Source organism: Hippocampus guttulatus, chromosome 4, assembly GCF_054856545.1.
Source record: "Hippocampus guttulatus isolate MCC_2025c chromosome 4, RoL_Hgut_1.0, whole genome shotgun sequence".
NCBI classification, from domain to species: domain Eukaryota; kingdom Metazoa; phylum Chordata; class Actinopteri; order Syngnathiformes; family Syngnathidae; genus Hippocampus; species Hippocampus guttulatus.
Window position 1 is genome coordinate 27,160,568 of NC_141264.1, and position 14,079 is coordinate 27,174,646.

The window sequence follows — 14,079 nt, forward strand, 5'->3', positions numbered from 1 at the left end:
TGAGCGCAGTGACCGGAGTGCCGCTTCGAGATACGACCCCCAATTGGTCCCGCCAGCCTACTCCTATCCCAAATCACGCCGCCCTTAGTCAAGTGAATGCGAGCGTTTTTTTTTGTTAGCGTTTGTCTTCAAACGTGCCCTTCGGCGTTAATTGTTAGCATGTCGAGAGCGCTTTGCGGTGTTCGTTAGCGTGAGGCTAAACAAGCGTTCCAAAAGGCCCTTTCTCTTTGTTCCGTGTTGAGTTTGACAGTAAATTGAACAGCTCCGAGCTTTCCGTCGATCGTTCCGCATTCGCTTCGCGCCCGCGCCGATAGCGAAGGGAGCCGAGCGGACTTGGCCGCAGCCGTCGAGCGCTCCCGTCTCAAGTTTGCGCCGAGAAAACGATCCAACGTCTCGTATCTCAAAAAATGGTTTCCGGCGAATCGGGGCGCCGCTCTTACTTCACGCGACCTTCTCTTGTCTGCGGACGCTCAAACGCAAAACCTGTTGAACCCCGTCGGAAGCTCGACGGCGCGCAAACGCGCGCGCCGCGGGCCGGCGGGAGCGCGGCGCAGACGGACGGCTGCCGACATTTGAACTTGAGCGGACAGTTTGGCAAATTTCAACATTCAAACGTTCACGCTAATTAACGAGCGAGGCAGCACGAAGTGTGTCCAGCGGCGGGCGGAAAAAAAATCAGACGGAAGAGTGACAAAAGACACGAGAAGGGGAAAGAAAGGAGAGAAAAGCAGCTCGGAAGGAGGGAGGGAGGCGTAGAGGGAGAAAGAAGCAGAAGCGGGGGGGGGGGGCGCTGAGTGGAGGAGGATGAAGAAGAGGGAGGAGGAGGAGGGGGGGGTGCCTGAAAGACAGAAAAGAAAAAGGGTAGCGAGGAAAGAGAGAGCCGGGTGGGGGGAGGGAAGGAGGGAATGCGGCAGCAAAAAAAGGACGAGTATGAAAGGAGAGACCGGCTGCTGCTGCTGCTGCTGCTGCTGCTACCTGGCGCGGTCAGCTCGCTCAAAGGAAAAGAGGGAGACAATGCCCTGAAAGAAGGAGGGACACAAGCGTTTGGAAAAAGGCCGTGGCGAGGTGTGAAAAGTGGGGGGAGGGGGGGGGGGCTGGCCAACGAGGGAGAGGCTGAGGCGCAGGCGGCCGCTGTCGCACTTGGAGAGCAAAGGGACCGAGAGACGCGGGCGTTGACCACTCAACTTTCACATTAGCAAGCTGACGCGGACCTGTACGCGTGTGCGGGGGGGGGGGGGTCAGCCGCATCCCCGCAATTCAAGCGCTCGTCCTAGTCCGCCCCGCAGGCTCGGTCAAACACCTGCGGGTACAAACGCAGGAGCGAGACGTGTGGCGTGCGCGTGCGCGTGCGAGTGCGCGCGCACGCACGGCCAGTTGCCACTCGGCACCAAATAACAGGAAAGGGCAAACCTTGAAAACCTTGATCAGTCATCGGCGCTCGGGAGAAGGAAAAAAGAGAGAGAGGGAGAGAGCAAGGGGAGGGGGAGACGGGGAATGGGAAGGACTGTGTGCGTGCGCGCGGGGGGGGGGGGGTGCTTGATAGCAGGAAGTCGAGGGAGAGAAAATAGAAGGAGAGCGAGGGAAGAAACAAAGAGATAAGAGCCTGAAAGACAAAGAAAGCGCACGGAAGAAACAACAAGGGACGCTCGCCCGTGGGGAGAAGGCCAAAGACAACTCCGCTTTTGGCCAACAACAAATTCTTACTGACTTGGGGGAACTGCCCCCCCACCCTCCCATCCTGTTGGCGCTCGTTGAGTCGGCCCGCTACTCGAGCGAGATCGCACGTCGTTCGCCGCCCGGCTCCGCTGTACATACATCTGAGTCAGAAAAATGATGTTTGTCTGCCCGGATCCTCGTCCCCCCCCCCGGTCAAAGGTTGACAAAGGGCCTCGCGAGGACGCTCGCCGTCCGTGCCATTCCTGAATCCAAAATGGATTTGGACGTATTTCAAACGGTCAAGAATGTCCAAAAAGGCAGAGAAGGAATCGCAGATTTCAAAGAGGCTCCAATTGCGCCGTTGAAATGCTCGGACGCGTCTGCCTTTTTTTTGTTTTCAAAGGGGTGCGCTCACACGGCCGCGCCGTGGAATTGTGGGTGGAAACGGGAAGGCGGACGCGGTCAAATGGCTACATTTGCGCGGGAGGCGCAGGCGGTCATTGCGAGCTCCGCGTTGGGTCGATTCCAAAACGCTTCGGCCGTCCCGTCGCCGCGTCACCCGGAGCGTGGCCCGCTTCGGCCGCGGCTTTGTCTCGCGATCTTCGGCCGAGAAGGAGAGCCGCGAGGAAAACCCGCACGCCCGCGACAATCCGGGCCTTCCGGGCGGGCTGGAGCGCCGTAGCCTTCAGCTCAGCGTATAGCGCTGCGCTAAGTGGGACCAAAGCCGGGTACGCGCATTCGGATCATCCGGGCGCAAAAACTCCAGACGATGGTCCCAAAAAAAGGAGGCGCGGCACGTCGCGGCCGACGCCCGATTTCGGAAGCTAACATTAGCACGCGCCGGCTAGTGCGTCGCGCGCTAACACTTTGTAGCGTCTCAGAAGCGAGCGCGGCTTCCGCCGGATGACAAGTCGCGGGGCTCGGAACGGGACGTATTTGCCGCGAGGCCTCGACGGCATCGCATCACGAGAAAAGGCGCCGCGTAGCTCGGTACAATATTCCATTTTCAAACGCTGAAAAAGAAAGACTTTCCTCCTCGCCGTGAAGGCTCGTTTTGTTTTTTATTTCCGCTTCAGGTGCGTGACACATTTTGACCGGCGCGGTAGATCAATTCACGACTTTTAAATTCTGCATACTAGTGAGGGAAAAGAAAGGGCTTTGGTGAGCCCCCGCCTCCCCCCTCCCAAAGGTGTCGCGTGTTGGGAGCGTGGACTCCGCTCGTCCGCTTTGGAAGGCGGCTGCCGCTTGCGCTTCGGAGCGCGGGCACGCGGTGCGCCGTCACGTCCTCCGTGTGATGTGGGTCAAAGTTTTTTCTCTCGGCGGAAGGAGGAAGCGAGCGGCTCGCTTGAGACAACGCGTTGAAACATTTCTCCTTAAAGCAGCAAAGTCACATCCGGTTTGTCGAGGGGCGACGGCGGCTGAGAAAAGAGCGCTCGGAGACGGATCCGTCGAGCGGGGGCGTCCGACGCCTGTCCTCCTGCCGGACGCCCGTCCGTGTCTCCCTCCTCCCGCACGAGCGATTCAAATGATCAGCGTGGCGATCGGGCCCGTGCGCCGCTCGTTTCAATGTGCCACCATCCTGTCCCGTTTGGGGTTTTTTTTTTTTCAGGATGCGGCAGGGGCGGAGGGCGTTCCCTCCGGAGCCGCATCCGTCGCTAAGCCGCCGCGCCGGCAACGGGTCGTCGGATTATTCCGGCCTTGCTCGCGACGCCCGTCGCCGGGTGCCCGGTTACTCTCGACGCTCCAGATTTTTCGCCTCTCGCCGCGATTTTCTCTCTTTCACGGCAGTGGTGAGTATTTCTCAGTTCGGCCGGATTTGGAGCGCGACGAGCAATCGAGGTCGATCCCGTTCCTCGCATCCCTCCGCCCGCTTCGTCGCGCGGCCGCGGTCCCGCGTGCCCCATCCATCCGTTTTCTCGACGGCTCGTCCTCAGGAGGACGAGAGAGCGCGGCGCGGTGGGCCGGGGGCGGCCAAGTCCGGTCCTCGCGGACTCGCCGCGTCCAACGACCGGCTCGTCGGCAAGCTTCGCGGAAGCCCGGTCGCGACCGAGCGCGTCGCAAGAAGGAGACGAACTCCGTCGGGGCTCTCCGGGACCGGACTCGGGCGACCCCGTCGGAAGCAAACAACCGCTCTCGTACGCACGCTGGCGAGTCGCTGGAAAGACAAAGAGAGAGGAGAGGACATTTGGAGACCGTGGGAGCACTGGGAGCTTAGTTGTCGCTACGCTTGTTTCACATCTTCAGCTTTTTCCAGCGCGTGCACATGCGCTCGCCTGTGTGAATTCAACATCTTTTCGGCGTCTGCCGCGCCGGTAGCACCGCGGGCTCGTGTTTAGCGTTGTTATGGCGACAGAGCTCAGGTGAGCGCTTTTGTACAAACACGACGAAAGAGACCGAGAAGGAAGGCGACGCCGCCTTTGAACTCGGAGCCATTGAGGCGCCGGCTCGTCTTGGCCGTCGAAGGCGTCCGCATTCAAAGCGGGTTCGCCCGCAGCCTTCGCGCTCATTTTTCTTTTTTAAGCAAACCGTGTCCAATAAGCAGCCCCGGATGGACGGCATTTGTCACGCATTTTATAGCTGCCGATCATCGCGTGGCGGGAAGTGAGGGACGCCCGCCGACTCCGCGACTTGATTTCTTTTCTTCCCGGGTTCCTGCAGAAAGCGAGAAATGTGATCCGGCGGGACGCGCGAGGGAGGAGGGCAAATCCAGCGGGTAGGGAGACGCTCGCAAAAGTGCCGCCCAGAGGCGCGGCCCGTCACGATTGGGTTTGTGACCGCCGGGTGGCGCCGTAGGGCTCCCCCCGCAGCCGCACACCTGTTGGTCGTTAGCTAATTAGTGCTTGAAAAGGACCGCTCGGTGGCGGGTCATTGTTCCCGTCAGGTTTGTTGCGGTCGTGTTTCTGTTCTTGAGGTTTCAGCTTCTGCCGTGGTTTGGTTTGTTACTTTGGATTGGTTTTGTTCTTTGGACTTTGTTTAGGATTTAGTTTTCTGTGTTTTATCAACGCACTTCTTCAAGTACACCCCGCTCCTCCCTCCCGGTTGCTTTTTGGGGTCCACCACCACCACCGCGCTACGCGCCGCGGCCGTCTCTTTCCGGACATCCAACCCCCTCGGACGGTTTCCAGCAGGTATGTCGCAAACGAGCAGAAGGGAGGACGGCGGCTCGTACGAGACGTCGCCGCGTCCGATTCGTCTCACGATTCCGAGGGACGGAAGTTTTCCCCGCCGATCGCGTGAACGCAGAGCACGCGGAGGTCGGAATGCGGGTGGCCGCGGACACGGTCGCGACGGCCCCCCTCCAAATCGTTGAGCCGACGGCACGTCGCCGAGTATCGGAGAAGAAGGCTCGACGCGGCATCGTACGCTTTTGGTCAAATGACCCGGAAGGCAAAAAGTCGCATCGCGCCGAGCAGATGACATCGTTTGCGGTTTCGTGGAAGCAAACAAAGGTGATTGGCGGGTGGGGGGGGGGGGGGGGTGTTCCACCGTGAGGAGAGCAGACATAGGCGGTTCGGCTTGTAAATAAACCATCGTCTGCGCAAGAATCTCTCGGCTTCTGATTGAAGCTCGTCCTGTGGGGTTTTTTAATTTTCATTCTCTTCCTCTTTTCACAGCAACTCTCCTGCAGACGGGATGCCAAAAGAAATCATCATCGTAATTAAAAAAAGAATAAAGACGAGCCTCCCTCTCCATTCATCGCGAGGCCCTAAATGGGAAGACGGAATATTAGCAATGAAATTGCTCTGCTTGGAGACAACACGGAGAGCTTGGGAAGAAAAAAAAAAAAAGCCCACCGAGTATAAAGCAGGAAAGACAGAGTTGAGGGAGGAGAGGAGAAGAGCATTCAGCAAGGAGGATATAAAAGGAACGGGAGGGGGGGGGGGGGTGTGGGGTGGCGGGGAGACGCAGCTATGGAAGGAAGCAGAAGGGAGAGAGCGAGAAATAGATGGGCGGGGGGGGGGCAGGAGAGAGAGATCAAGACGGGGAAAAAAAAACGGATGGGGAGAGTGAGTGAGAGAGAAAAACAGGGAGGGTGGGAGGGGGGCCGAAGGAGGCGATTGTCACAAGAGACTGAAAAACCACAGGATTAAAAACCAAAAAACAAACCTCGCTCTGCCTCCAACTTGCGTGGAGACGGAGACAAATCGCAAAGGCCTTCAGATATTTTTTTTGGGGGCGGGGGGGGGGGGCTGGAATCGACTCACCTGGAACGCCCACCAGCAAGTTCTTTTAATAAGTGCGCAATGTCACAGCAGCGGCACAGCATCCGACCCTTCGTGTTTTCGGATCCTCCCGCTGGGAAGTTTTGAAAAAAAAAGCGGCATCGGCAAGAATATTCTGTTTGGGGGATCCGTCCCGACGGAGCGGCGAGCGGCGGCCCTTTTGGATCCATCTCGGGGGGCGGCCATGTTGCCCGTCTCCGCTGACCGAACGGCGGGCGTCTCGGCTCGCCGCTTTCCTGCGCGTTGCATAAAAGTGAGCCCCGAGCGAGCCGAAAGTCATTTGCAAGTGACAAAATGGCCGCCCACGCCCCCGCCCCCGAGAGGGATGAAAATGGCCCCTTCGTTCGCATCCCCCAAATGCCGTCTGGGTTTTGACGACACCTCTTCTGGTCACAAATAGTTTGGGACGGGTTCAATCAAAGACTTTGCATTCACGCCACGTGGCCTTGGACGCACGCGCGACGACGCGCATCGGCGTTGTTTGCACCGCAGAGACGGAGAATGACGTGAAAGCGCCGCGGCGAAGCCGACGCGTTGACGTCGGGCTCGCCCGGACTCCGAGAAGGGCCGAGATTCCTCGCGGAGGCCGCGAGACTCCCCCCAAAGCGTTGGCCCGTTCAAAGGAGCCAACCCGACGGCCTTGACGTGACCCGACACGCCTGTTTGAAAACCCCAACAAGGGCGCATTTCGGGGGTTTGCGCGGCCTTCGGCGACTGAGGAGATTTGCGCAGTAGATCCTGCGCCTACCTACCGCCCCAAGACGCCCGCGAGCCTCCCGAGGAGATGATGGGCGGATGAATCGACGAGCCCTTCCCTTTGTTTGATGTTCGCTTTGACAGCCGAGCCCCCGGCCAAACCGCGACGTGTTGACGATGACGATGCAAACGCCCGTTTTGCAAGAACTCGACGACGTCCGCGGCGAGCGTCCCACCCGGCGGCCCGGAGCCAGCTCAAGGTGAGGCCCCCCCCCCCCCCCCTCCAACGCCATTAACACTCAAGGTGCTCCCGAAGCGCGGAGCGATTCGCAACGGAAGGGTGTCGGAGGCGACGCCGACGTTCCTCCTTTTGGCCCGGTTCCTGCAGCCGGCGCTAACAAATGTGGCGGGGGTGGGGGGGGGGGGCAATGACTTTTTCTTTGCGGCAAGTTTCCTTCTTGTTGAAATCAAGCCCTTTGTCTATCTCTCCTTTTGTACCTTCCCCTTGTTTCCATGGTTACCTCTCTGCGGGCCGCGTACACTATCTATCTCTTCCTCCGTTTGCCTCTCCGTCTCGCTCACTCGCTTCTTATCTTTCTCATTTTGCTTTCATCTCTGCCTCCTTTTCCTCCCGCTTTATCCGGCAGCCTCCTCACTCGCTGCGCCTTTTATCTCTCTTCACTTTCATCCGTCTTTCACCTTTCTCTCCCCTTCAAGCCTGCCATTCCATCATGCCGCCGTTTCCTCTCCTTACTTCCATAGACTGTGTGTGTGTGTGGGGGGGGGGGGGGTCGCCTTTATCGCTTTCCCCGTCAATTGCAGGTTTTTTCATCATTTCCAATTCGTCCGAGCCCACTTTCAATGGCGCGGAGTCACGCGTGAAATCGTCTCGGCGGACGGGCGCGGGCCGCCGCGCTCCCGCGCCGTCGGGAGAGGCGCGGCCGCGGATTTCCGTCTCCCCGCGTCGGGAGACGAACGGGCCGATGAAGCCCTTCCTCCGTTTCGCCGGGTGTCCGCGCGCGACCAAAAGAAACGCCGCGGCGGCCTTCTTTTCCCCCCGCTTGAATTCAAGGCCGGCAAGAGCGTTGGGTGCGGTTTGCCCCGCGGAGGCAAAGACGTTTCTCGCGGCGCGACTCGGCCGGGACGTCGTGGGATGGGATCGCCCCGAAAGGTCGACTGGACACTTCTCGAGCGCTTTCGGACAACCGCCGCCGGATCCCCAAAAGCGCCGGACGCGGAGCGAGGAGAAGTCCCGCGACAAGAAACGAGACGTGAATCCCGAAGACGGCGGAAAGCGCAAATGGCAAGATGGGGAACCGAAGGAGGGAGTTTCTCCCGGACGGCCCCCGTCACGCGTTTTGCTTTGTTTCTACGGGTGAGAAGAAAAGCGAAAATGTTTCCCATCCGTGCAGTGACGGAGTTTCGCCGCGTGCGTGTCCAGACGACGCGCCGAGGCCCGCCGGAGGTTTGGCCGCTGCGGCTTCGGTGGGGACTTTTTGGTCGCTTTCTTTGTTTTCAGGAAACGCGGGGGGGTGCCCGGCTCATCTTCGGCTCAAGCGAAGCTCGGCCCGAGCGCCGAGGCGCGAAGGAAAGCTGACGCTCGTCAGCCACGTGCGCTGGGCTCCGTTCTCGGAGCGGCCGGCGCTCGAGTCGCCGACTTGCCCGGCGGCCGGATCGCTCTGTTTTTGCAGGGGGGGGGGGGGGGGGGGTGTCTTCGAGTCCCACGACAAACTCCTTCCGAGGGACGCCGACAGCGGGCGGCGCGGCAGCAGGTTGGATTCGGCGGCTCCTCTTGGCTGGCTCTCTCCCCCCGCCCCGCCCCGTCAAGCGTCACCTTCTCCCTTTCCCAGAAACGAGCGCCACCGCTATTCAGAAAAAGACAATCGGGGAACGCTGAATAGAGAGGGAGGGGATCCCTTGGTGAGAAAGAAAAAGAAAAACAATGAGAGAAAAGAAGGAAAGAGGCAAGAGTGAAAGAGAAGGAGAGTCACGAGGGGGGGGGGGGCGGAGGAGAGTGGCGGCGCGTTTCTCGGCAATGGGCGAAAATGAGAGATTTTCAGGACCGAAGACGACACGGCGTGCCGCTGAAGCGAAGCGGGGAGGGCCCGATCCACTTCTTCAAATGCCAATTCCTCAACGATACGATTCCCAGAGCAACGGTCGAGGAAGAGAAAGACCGCGACGACTCATCCCCCGTTCTCCGTTTTGCTGTCGGCACGCGGGCGACGAAGCGCAGTCGCTACTTATCGGGAAGTCGATTGAGACGAGTCCACCGAGACCGCTCGGCGCTCGCATCCCGCGCCAACGAGCCAAAAAGGCCGAAACCCAAATAGCGGAAGGCTTGGGGGACCCCTCGGGGTACGCTATCCATCGCACGTTCCCGGGTCACGGCGCTCTTCTTTGGTGGCAGATGAATCGCTCGATTTTTAGGCTCCCCTTGGTCTGTGTTGGGTGGAATTCCACTATCGGCCACGAGATGGCGGCACACTTGTATAGTTCAAAAAGGTGTCAAGTTGACACGGCGGGGCGGGGTGGATTTCAGCAGAGCTTAGTTAGGGTGGCAAGTGATCGCAGCTCGCCCCGTCGAAACCGCCCGTGTCCTTTTCCGGTCTGTTAGTGCCCCCTCTTGGTGGAAGGTTGACATTGCAGTCAATGAGATTTTCCCCGGGTGAGGAGCGGCCATTTCGTTTGGCATCGTTTTGAAACAGGACGCCCATCCATTCGTTTTCCGAACACGGGCAGTGCCTCGCAACGAGGGTCTCGTTCGGCCACCGTTTGACGTAGCGAACCCTTCATTAGTGGAAAGTAAAAATAGACCTCAGAAAATACAAGTCCACACAATTCATTACGTGTCATAAGTCGAGGCTTTTGAAACGGTCCGACGTACTATGACGACGGTCAGACGCTCGATTTCCCGCGGCACCGATTGGACGAGCAATGTCATGTGATCACCTGCAGCCAGCGGTGGCCAAGTGGGCGCGTCGTCACTCATTGACGTAACTCATTGTCGGCCGTGTCTTCACCAGAGGCGCCTGCTCGAAGACCGCAAGGAACCCCCTAAAATGTCCAAAAGTAAGTGATCCAATGATATGCGTGTCCGTACAATTGCGTGGACCTGTCATTGACTCCATATGCGCTACGAGGCGCGCAACTTTTGTTCCGAATCAGCTTCTTCTTCCTGGTTACGACGCGACTCTCTTTTTCTTCATTCCCGCTGCTTTAAAAGTGCGCGGACGCTGAGCGTCTGTAGCGCGGACGTCTGGAGAGTTCAGGCCAGGTTAGTTGCATGCCGCCCGGGTCTCGAACGGAGGCTAAAAGCTTCTTTCTTCCGCCAGGAGTCGTCCCATCAAGTCCGGCGGCGGAAAGCGTGCTTCCACCTTTCGGCCAGTAGGCGGGGCTACCGGCCCAAGAAATGTGCCCCCTTTTTTTTTTTCCCCTTTTTGGGGAGGGGCGGACGGCGGCAAGCCTAAGGGACGCGATCTCCTCGAACCCAAATCGTTTCACCGACGATGTCATACCGAGTCCGTTTTGATGCCCTTCCTTCACCATTTCCCGCTTCCTCCGTTGAGGACACGGAACAAAGTTTTTGGGCGAATTTCTGACGGCGCGAGACACCAAACACTGCAAGTTTAGATCAGCCTTATGGGTTCAAATCAGTGGTCATCCACTTTTTTTTTTTCTTGATGCCAACCGGAAGTACGCCGGTGCCTTTTGTTTGCAAGCTTGATGGAAAAAAAGAATCTGAAGTGGTCACTCGGCTCCACAATGCGACTTCATTACTGGCGCTGTTACGTCACGTCGAGCCTCACGTTGTGTCTCACCATGTCACGGCCTCTCGCGGGTGCAGGCTTGTCTGAAGTGGGACGCCGCCGCCGCCGCCTTTTGTTCCGAGGAGGAGGAAGAGGCCGCGCTCGCCATGGCGTGCGCTCAGCCGCCGGAAGCTACGATGAGACGGTTCCGCAATTTCTGGACGCCACGTCGTTGACGAGCCACACAAAAGGTGCGGCAACACACGTAGATGGACAGTCTGACCATACACGCAAGCCTAGATTTTGGCGATCCTCTGACACAAAAAAAAAAAAAGACTAATATGCAACGGAACTGTCGTGGGATTACATGCCTGTCAAAAATGAATGTTTGAGATGAGCGCTCACTGGAAAAAAAGGGGTCTTTGCAAGTCGGGCACCATACTGTATGCTAGCAAGCCGATGGTCGCGACGACGACGCCGTTTGGGTCGGCGTTGGATCGTATGAGCAATTTCTTCCTCATTGGCGGTCGTCTCCCGGGTCTCGTCAAACGCAGGCGGCGCTTGATAGGTTGGGGCACTTTCTGGTGACCTGCCAAATGAGGAGACCCGACGCGCTTTTCATCTCGCACCTGTTGGCTGCGCGAGCTTCAAGAAGGGCTCTTTGAGAGGCGGGCGTGCGTGCGCACGCAGAAGGGAGCGATGCCGTGAGCCGCGTGCGCCGGCGGGGCGGTCGCCAGGCTTTGAACTTTCGAAGGGGGTGGATTGGCTCCGCCCAAAAAGCCGCCGGTTGCACTTGTTTTTTGCTTTTCCTGCTGCTCATTCCAAGACGCAAACCGGAGCCCATTCGGAATCCCCGTGTTTGTTTTTCTTTTCCTCCCTGAAAGTCGTTCTTATTCTTGAAAGTCTCCATCCACTCATCCATTTTCCGATCCGCTTTATCCTCGCGGGGGGGAGGGGGGGCGACCGGAGCCTATCCCGCAGGGGACACCCTAAACCGGTTGCCGGCCCATCGCGGGGCGCACACGGATGAACAACCATCGGGGGACGATTTCGAGTGTCCAATCAGTCTGCCGTTCATGTTTTTGGAATGTGGGAGGAAACCGGAGGACCCGGAGAAAAGCCACGCAAACTCCACACGGGGAGGCCGGAGCTGGAATTGAGCCCGGTACCTCTGCACCGTGAGGTCGACCGTGAGGGGTCAAATCGGTCTCAAAGGGTCACGAGACCTTAGGCCGGTCTGGCCAAAGTCGGGTTGTCCACGCGACCCCCCCCCCCACCCCCCAGCCAATTCAAACGATGGGGCTCGTCTTCGGGCCGCCTCAAGGCCGGCCGATCGTTTGAACTCAGCCGGCTGGTAGAAGGGGCGGGACAGGGGCCCCCGAGGGCCGCAGCCGGACATGCCTCGCCCAAGGAAGGCACGCCTTTGCTTTTGCTGCAAGGACATCAAGGTGCAGACGCGCATTACAACGAGATCGCCTGCGAGCAGTTGTCGTGTCGATTTGAGCCAGCGGCAACTGTGGCGAGGAGATGGCGCAAATGGCCCCGAAGAGCCGCTCACCGCGCGCGAGGCCGGCTTGACGATCGGCGCGTGCTTTGCGAGCACCCGGAAGCAAGCTCGCCGCTCACACGCGCGTCCCACGAAGTCGGCGGTGACGGCTGATCCGACGCAGGCGCCGCCGCCTGCTCGCCCGCGCCCAGCCCTTGCGCTGAGCGCAGCCGATGATGTCATGCTCCAGCAACCCCCACTCCTGCTTGGGGTTTTTTAAAAAATATATATTCCCCCCCCTCCCCGTTCCGGTGTGCCGTCCCGGATGCACGTGTGAGATGCTGTGCCAGCCAGTTCAGCCGCCTCCGTCCTCCTGCCTGCGGGGGCTTCTCGGCCGCTCGTCACCCCTTGACCGAGAGCGTCGGACCTCTTCTGCCGAAAGGTAATCGTTGAAGAAAAGACAGACTCTCTGCACGCAGCGAGCGCGAGGAGAGGCCAGAGAAGCCGCCGGCCGGCTTTGGCCGAGCGCGCGCTTCGCCGCTCACGGAAGCGTTTGTCGTCGGCTGCCGTGGCAATCGCTTCGCCGGCGTGCGCTTGGCGGTTCGTGTCGAATCGACTCGGTTGCGTTTGATCGCACCGAATCAAAGCATCCGTCCCCAGCTCGATTTTTCAAGCCGACTCGACACCGACTTCAAAACGCGCCGGACGTCACCGGACAAAATGAGGCGAGCCGTCATTTCTTTGCGCGCGTGCGCTTTGGGCTTTCCGCTCGCTCGCGCCGCTGCGGAGTCTCGTCCTCTTTTGCGTCATTCCGGCGCGCGCGTCCAACCGACCGGGTGACGTCATCGCTCAGCGCTTTTTCGACTAGTTTGAAAAGCGGCCGCGCGCAAAGACGAGACCGGCAGCTGGCGCGTCGTTGTCCGCGTGCGGATTTCTTTGACGCGTGACGTCAACTCTCGCTCCGACTTTTCGCTCCCCGGATGGCGTCGGCGCTTTTGCCTTCAAGTCGGATGCCGAGTTAATATTTCATGTCGAGTCCGCCCCCATGTAGATGGCGCTCATAAGCGATTTATCCTCGGGACTTTTTACATCTACCCCCCACCCCCTTTTGTTTGGAAAGCATCCGTGCGACCGCTTGTTTTGGCCGACTCTTTTCCCCATAAAGCATAGCCGAGACCCCTTTGGGTTTTGACGCTACGGTCACGGTTTTAGGGTCCCACCTGGGGGGGGAGGGGGGGGGCGCCTTTTTTCCGCCGGGGTCGCTGATCTTTGCAGTCGGGCGAGTTAGCGGCCCAGGAATGAGCCAAACGTTCACCGACGCCGGAGCGCTTCATTGGCGGACGAGCGTGCGGGCGGCGTGGCTTCGCTTCCCGCCCGGCGAAAATGTCGGGGGGAGAAAGCCACGTTTTGATAGGATTGATCTCGGTCTCAAGTCTTTCGATGCGCCGCATTTGAAGCGATCCATCCGTTTTCCGATGCGCTCACCCTCACGAGGGTGCCGCGGCCTAGCCCGGCTTTCTTCGGGCAGTAGGCGGGGGACGCCCCGAACCGCTTGCCGGCCCATCGCGGACGAACAACCGTCCACACGCGCAATTTTGAGTGCTCATTCACGCACGCGTGTTTTTGGAATGTGGCGGGAAAGCGGAGTACCCGGAGAAAACCCGCACAGGCCCAGCAATACTCTGGCATTTTTCGGTGTGTTTGTTTGTGAGGGCCGGAACGGATGAGTGGCGTTGCCGTTCATTTCTAGGGGCAAAGTGGACTCGATTCAAAGCAAAACTCATTTTACAAACGTCGTTGTTTTTTCATGTGATGAGATAAATAGTGATTCCTCGCTACGCCAGAGGATATGCAAGTTATTTATTTTGGTGCGTGTGTTTGCTCTTAAATAGAATAGAGCGTTTTAGCAGCGACACGACGGCGCGGCATGACTCGCATTCAGTCCGTCCTTCATCGCACCTTTCATTTTTCAAAAGCGGCACAAAGTGCTCACGAACGCAGGAGATGAGAAAGGACTTCCCAAAACAAGTTTGGGAGACGGTGACCGCGGCATCCCAAGATAAGATCCGAGATCGAGCCAGGCGGGGGAGGAGGAGGTGCGCCACGCGCACCTGTTGTCACCCGAGCACGCGTCTCACGTTGCCGTCCCAAAATGGGCGCCGCGAGCCTCCGCGTGGGGGCTTTTGCCACCCGAAATAGACGCGCGCCGCCTCCGGCGTGGAGGAACGGAGGGAGGAAAAGTGGCGTCGGGCAGACGTCAACGTTCCAC